Raw genomic sequence first — 7,579 nt, 5'->3', positions numbered from 1 at the left:
TAAGGTGAGGTTTTAAAATGGGGTTCTGCCTTAAAGAAGATTATGAAACCCAAGTCTTTCCCCCTCTCTCTGCCTGTCACTCTTGGACATGAGATAAGCTCTTTGTTCTGTTTTGTGCTCTCTGTCATGGTGTGATGTCTTACCACAGACCCAAAACAATGGGTCGTGAACTGAAACTTCCACACCTGTAAGCCAAAATAAACCTTTCCTCTTTATAAGTAGATCATCTCAAGGGGTTTGTCATAGCCACACAGACCCGAGTAACATACAGACGAAATGAATTGTGACACAGGACTAAAGAAAAAAAAGTAGCTTCTAAATGAGGTTTAGTACACAGTGGCTATCATCCTTCCTGATGCAGGGTCGGGATCAGCATGGCAGCCATGCTGGCCCTCCATTGTTCTTATTCCTTACAATGACCATTTAAAATACATTCTCCTAAAACTCGCAACCCACATCCCGGCATCGTTCTACCCAAGGCTCATCCCCACCAGGTGGCAATTCCAACTCTTCTCATCCTCATCAGGTGACATAAATACTTTCCTTTTTATCCCTCTTTGTCCTCTCCATTGGCTCGTTTTTGGTTCATCCCATTCTCCAACTCCACCTTCTTCGCAGCCACCACCACAGCATTTCTTGTTACTTTCCAGCCAACCTCCTAAAGACACACAGGACCCTCGCTTCCCAGCAGCTTCCCAACCACAGTCAGGCAGATCTTCCACTGCTTCTGAAATTTCAGGTACCAATGTCAACACGCGCCCCCTCTTCTAGATTTGCTCTCCTTGAGTTTCTGATGGCTTCAAACAGGATCCTCTCTCTTGTACTTATATGCAATGTTACGGTTCTCATTTCCCTTGGTCTCTTCCACACTTAGAAGTACTTCATCCTTTCACCGTGGAGGCTTGGTCTTGGGGTCCCTTTCCATGATGTAGTCGATGTCATTCTCATTAAGATAGTGATGTCGAGCCACGCAAGGTGGCGTGTGCCTGTAATCCCCAAGCTTCAGAGGCTGAGGCTGGAGAACCATGAGTTGAGACCAGATTAGGCTACAGAGGGAGATAGTGTCAAGATCAGCCTTATTTAAATATCAACATGACACAGACTACAGTTGCTTGATAAGGGAATCTACTAGTTCAGTGATTGCCCAGGTCAGATCAGTCAGTGTGTGGACATGTCTGTGGGGATTGTCTTGATTGTTACTTGTCGTGGGAAAACCCAGCCTACCATGGGCAGAACTACTTCCTGGGCAGGTGGTCCTGGGGTATATAAGAAAGCTAGTTTAAACATAGAACTGTGAGAAAGTCAGCGAGCAGCATTCCTCCATATTTTCTCCACAGATTTCCTACATAGGTATCTTCCCTTATTTCCACCAATGATAGACTGTAAGCTATAAGCCAAATAAACTTTCCCCCACCCCTACGTTGGTCATGGCCATGGTATTTGCCACAGGAACAGAAAAAAGTTAGAATGAGATCTGTCCCTTGACCTCTCCTCTTTAGGGCTTCTTTCAGATCTCCAGGGTCTTCCTTTGAACATTTCCTCTTGCATGTCCCATCTTCCAAAGCCACTTTCTCCTCTGTAGTGATTTGTATATGTTTGGCCTAGGGAGTAGCACTATTAAAAGGTATGGCCTTGTTGGAGTGGGTATGTCCCTGTGGGGATGGACTTAAATACCTTCAACCTAGCTGCCTTCAGATGAAGATGTAGAACTCTCAGCCCCTCCTGCATCGTGCCTGCCTGGATGCTGCCGTGCTCCTGCCTTGAGGATAATGGACTGAACCTCTGACCCTGTAAGCCAGCCCAATTAATTGTTGCCCTTTATAAGACTTGCCTTGGTCATGGTATCTGTTCACAGCAGTAGAACCCTAACTACAACACCCTTCCTTAGCAACCTGCTCCTTATTCCCAAGTCCTTCCCATTTCTACCCATTTTTAGACATGGTCTCATGACATAGTCTGTGCTGGCTTCAAATTCATGATCCTCCTGCCCCGGCTTCCTGAGTGCTAGGTTTACAGGTGTACCTATCATGTCAGGCTCCCAACCACTTCTTACTAGTTCCCACCTCTAGTCTTATATATTACAGTAACAGATGAATTCTTCATAAAACATCCATGTACCTAAGTGTCTATGCATCTATCATCTATTTAGCTATCACCTATCATCTTTCTACCATTTATCAATCAATCATCTATCAATCTATCTATCCATTCATTCATTTATTTATCTCTATTTATATCTCTGTCTATTACTTTCTCACCACCATGATGTGAGCAGCCTCAGTGGCCAAATTCTTCCTACCGTGTGTTCCTGTGTCACAGATCTAAAAATGGCAGGGCAAAGTGCCCGTGTACTGAAACCTTGAGCCAAAATAGACTTTTCATCCTTTAAGTTATTTGCCTCAGTGTGTTTTGTCAAAGTGATGGAAAGCTGCCACTGCTTTCATTATTTCCTGATTTAAAAATCCTTATAAATCTTTGTCAACTTGTTAGAAACTGAGTCTTATTTTTAATTTTGTGCTCATGTTCTTATTAATGAATCTGCATGAATTTTCTTGTCTGTTAGCTGCTTTATTCCATCATCTGTGAATAATCTTTCCATATGCTTAGCATTTCTACGGAGCCTTAATATCTTATAAATATGCATCAGCTCTTTATATATTAAGGTTATTATCATTTGCGGTGATCATTTCCCCAGGTTGTGATCTGCCTCTCTTTTCTATGTGGTTTCTTCTAATTAAAAGTCATAGAACCATATTAAAGCCTCATGCTCACAATGATAACTCAACAGGTCTTTTCTGCTGCCGTCACGTGTGATTATCAGTTAGTAGTTCCTCGTGAGTTTAGTCAATAGTTTATAAATCAAGACCCTAAGAGCAATGCGGAGCAATACAAAATACAAAGACACGAGGCTAAGGATGTCACTAGAACTCTAAAAGCCATGGGACATGCCACAAAATATGGAAGGATATTATAATGACAACAGAAAGTGAGTTCAGAGATCTTCTGACAGACAGTGTGACCAGCTGACCCAAACTCCTGGCTGCATGCCTCTTATTTCTGAAACAGAAAGTGAGAAGATAGTCTTTTTTTTTTTAATTTTTTTATTTATTATATGTAAGTACACACTGTTGCTATCTCCAGACACACCAGAAGAGGGCGTCAGATCTCGTTAGGGATGGTTGTGAGCCACCATGTGGTTGCTGGGATTTGAACTCAGGACCTTCGGAAGAGCAGTCAGTGCTCTTACCCGCTGAGCCATCTCACCAGCCCGAGACGATAGTCTTAAACCTAAGTAAACAAACAAACAAACAAACAAAAAGCTAATCTTCCTTTAGAGATTTAATTGAATGTATAGATCTTTCTGTGTTCCATGGTGCATGTATGGAAATTGATTCTCTCTTCTAATACATTGGTTCCAGAGATTGAACTCAGATCATCAGGGTTGGTGGCAAATACCTTATCCACTGAGCTACCTGGCTGGCCCAGATCTCCTTATGTAAAAGACAACTTGCCTAGCTAGGTGTGGTAGCACGTGCTTGTATCCCAGCATGCCATGTGGGAACTAAGGCAAGATTCAAGGTTAATCTGAGCTGTATAATAAGAATCTGTGTCAGCCAGGTAGATGGTGGTGATGCACGCCTTTCATCCCCACAGAAGCAGGCAAATCTCTGGGAGTTCAAGACCAGCTTGGTCTACAGAGCAAGTTCCAGGAAAACCCTCTCTGGAACACCCCACGCCCCCTGCAATAGAATCTGTGTCGAAGAGAGGAAGAGAAAGAGAAAGAGATTTGATGCATGTTTGCATACAAATCACTAAGTTCTCTTTATTGACTTGAAGAGACTCATTATTGTGATAATTTCAGCTTGTGCGTTAAATTCTCATTAAAAGTGGAATGTTGCTGTCATGTGCTCGAATTCAAGCAGCCATTATAATTAATAATGAAAGATTGGATTGCCCGTTAATTCACTACTGGTATGATGGTTGATATTATTTGTTACCTTGGTAGAACCTAGAGTTACCAAGGACACAAACCTTTGGCTTATCTGTGAGGGGGTTTTAGACTGGGTTAATTGAGGTGAAAGGCCCACCCTGACTGTGCATGGCACATTTCATGAGCCAGTGTTCTAAGGAGAGCAGACCGAGCACCAGCATGCCGCTGCCCCCACTGCCTTATGCACCTGCCACTGTGATTTCCCTGCCAGGATGGACAGTTCCTCAAACTCTAAGCCGAAATAAGCCCGCCCTTCTTTAACCTGCTCTTCTTTGTTTGTTTGTTTGTTTTTTGTTTTTGTTTGTTTGGGATTTTTTTTTGTCCCAATAAGAAAAGGAAAACAGGGCTGGAGAGATGGCTCAACGGGTAAGAGCACCGATTGCTCTTCCGAAGGTCATGTGTTCAAATCCCAGCAACCACATGGTGGCTCACAACCACCCATAATGATATCTGATGCCCTCTTCTGGTGCGTCTGAAGACAGCTACAGTGTACTTATAATAAATACATAATAAAGAAAAGTTTTCCTTTTCTTTACACGGCTGAATTCCTGACTGTAGGATTGCGTGTCTTCACACCCCATTTATACGAGCACTGGGTTATTTTGCAAGACAAAAATCCAGACTCTCCCCCCAGTGGCCATGTGACAATTAAATGAGGTGACATTTGAGGGACAGACAGTGTTTGCTCAACATTAGCTCCCAGCGCCTCCACTTTGCTAAACCTAGATGTGCACACCAACATGAAGGGGCTGGGCCAGATGATCCCGTCTACCTTAGTCACAGTCTAACACTCAACAATGGAAGCCAACACAGACATCCCTCCATGAAGGAGATCACCTCCTAACAGACCTATCACAAGCTGGAGCTATAGTTAATACATGGAAGCCATAGAACACTGGCCCAGGGCGTGCCTCATTGGAGAGCAGGCTGCTTCATCCTCATGCCCCACATCATAGAAGAAAAGAATTAACTGACTCCCACAAGTTCACACGTATAACACAGGCAGGCATGCACACACACATTCACACGTGTGTAGCACACACATGTGTTTATTATTACTAATGCATCAGACATATACAGGAACAATCCAGGTAACTATAGAAGAATAAACTGTGTGGGCTTTGAATTAGAAATAATGAAGTCATTAGGGGAGACTCGGGCAAAGAGAAAAAGTCTATAATGTAGGCCTAAGGCCCAAAACCACTGCAGTAATGGCCTTCCCTTCCTAACTCCTGCAATGACAAAGTCTTTCTAGGTAAAATGGAAGGCTGTCTTCAGCTTTGTTGTAGTAGCAAACAGACACAGGAAACCACATGGGGTCTTGCCATATGCACAAGTTCTTAGATTAAAATCCAAAAACTTTCAGCAGCCACACGGCTAAGGAGATGGACTGAAGAGTCCAGAGGTGGCGGGTGAGGTTGGGGCAGCTAAAGGAGGTGTGTGTCAGCAGCATTGGTGAGCGAGAAAGTGTCCAGGGGCACATGAGTCACGTGCAGCATGTTCATCTTCCTGAAAGCAGGGGGAGGAAGATGTGGTAGTCCACCAGTAGACACTTGGCAGACTGAAGCGGGAGACTCACTCAAATTCAAAAGTTCAAGACCATCCTGAACAACCTAGTGAGATTCTCAAACAAGCGAACACTTTCCCTTCCCCACACCAAAATGTGGATTATAGCATCTGGAGAGATGGCTCAGCGGATAAGAGCATTTATTGCTCTTATACATTAGGCCTGAGTTTGGTTCAACTTCAGCTCTGTGGGATCAAGCATTCTCTCATGGTATTTGAGAATGTGGTGGGTGGAATAAAAATGGCCCCTAAAGGTCATATATTTGAATGTTTGGATCCCAGTTGGTGGAACTGTTTGAGGAGGACTAGAAGGTGTGGCCTTGTTGGAGGAGGTGTTACTGGGGGTGCGCTTTGAGACTTCAAAAGCCCACATTAGGCCCAGTCTTGCACTCTCTCTGCATTGTGCTTGTGGATCAGATACAAGATCTCAGCTACTGCCCCAGCACCATGCCTGCCTACCTGATGCCATGCTTCCCACCATGATGATCATGAAATTATAAGTAAATTTTAAGTTCAATGCTTTCTTCCATAACTTTCCTTGGTCATGGAATCTCTTCACAGCAATAGAACATTAACTAAAGGCAGAGTTGTTCACATACCCATGCATATACACACATACGTGTAAGTATAAAACATAAATTAACAGTGTGAATGATAACAGTATAAAACATTTATTACATACATGCACATGTATATAAAGAAAATGAGGCTTAATTCTGAGAATGGCATTACTGAAATTTTGCTGAATCTACTTCAGACTAACCTATTTCTCATCCCTTAATTTTTACATACTTAAAAATGCAAATGAATAAATAGTAAAGCTCAGAGCAGGGCTTGGTGGCATGCACCAGAAATTTCCAGCTCCAGGGAAGCTGAGGCAGGAGAATCAGAAACTTGAAGATAGCTTAGGCTGAAAAAGAAAAGGGAAAAGAAAAAGAAAAAGAAAAAGAAAGAAGGAAGGAAGGAGGGAGAGAGGGGGAGGGAGAGAAAGGAAGAAAGAGAAAAGGAAGGAAAGATGGGAGTGAGTGAGGGAGGGAGGGAGGGAGGGAGGAAGGGAGGGAGGAAGGGAGGAAGAAGGAAACCAAGGGCAGGGAAAATGGAAGACATCACATGATTATTACATTATCAATTGCAAAGCCAACCTAACTACAGGTGATTGGAGCCTTCACCTGACCATCCTCTCCCATTTACAAATGAATAATTAAAGTAGTCCTTAATAGAAAAGAAGAACCTGGCCAGTGCTTTCCTAAGTATGGAAAAATAAAAGTTGGGAGTAACCCAACCCCAGTGAAGTCTGGAATAACAAACAATTCAGGACTTTAGCGTTGAGCATCGGGTGTGGTGTGACATCTAGTGGTGAGAGTTGCTAATTTCATGTCCCTCTTGGCTCACGTTGTAGAAACAGTGTTTCCCAACGCCAGAAAGCATTGAGCAAGTACTGCATGTAAACCCCACACTGCCTGCTGAGGGAGATTCAAGGGTGTAATGTGCTGCCTGCCTTGCCTTTGGAGCTGGCAGCCCTGATAGAAGGTAGAGAGAGCAGCTATTTCAACACTGGGCAGATACTGGAGTGCTTGTTAACTTCTCCTCCTAGCCATTAGTTTCTAGCCACTGATGGGAATAATGGAGGTCTGGGCTGGAGGGAGAGATTCGGGGTCCAGTGACAAGCTAGTGACTGAGGAAATCTTAGTGTGTGTGACACACAGGAACACCCAGTGAGTACAGGATAGTAGCTCAGTATCTATGTCCTATTAATAAAAATTATTCAATAAAAAAAATCACTGGTGTGTATTTGTGAATGCATATCTACAATCCCGCACTTGGAAGGTTGAGACGGGAGAATTACAAGTTTCCAAATTTGTTGAGAAAGCCAGGCAAACTAAATTTAATCCCCAGAACCAACATAAAAATAAAGGGAGAACCCAGGCATGGTGACACACCCCTTTAATCCCAGCACTGGGCAGGCAGAGCCAAGTGGATCTCTGTGAGTTCAAGGCCAGGCTAGTCTACAGACTGAATTCC

Source organism: Mastomys coucha, unplaced genomic scaffold (assembly GCF_008632895.1).
Source record: "Mastomys coucha isolate ucsf_1 unplaced genomic scaffold, UCSF_Mcou_1 pScaffold1, whole genome shotgun sequence".
Classification (NCBI taxonomy): domain Eukaryota; kingdom Metazoa; phylum Chordata; class Mammalia; order Rodentia; family Muridae; genus Mastomys; species Mastomys coucha.
This window is presented reverse-complemented; position numbering follows the sequence as displayed.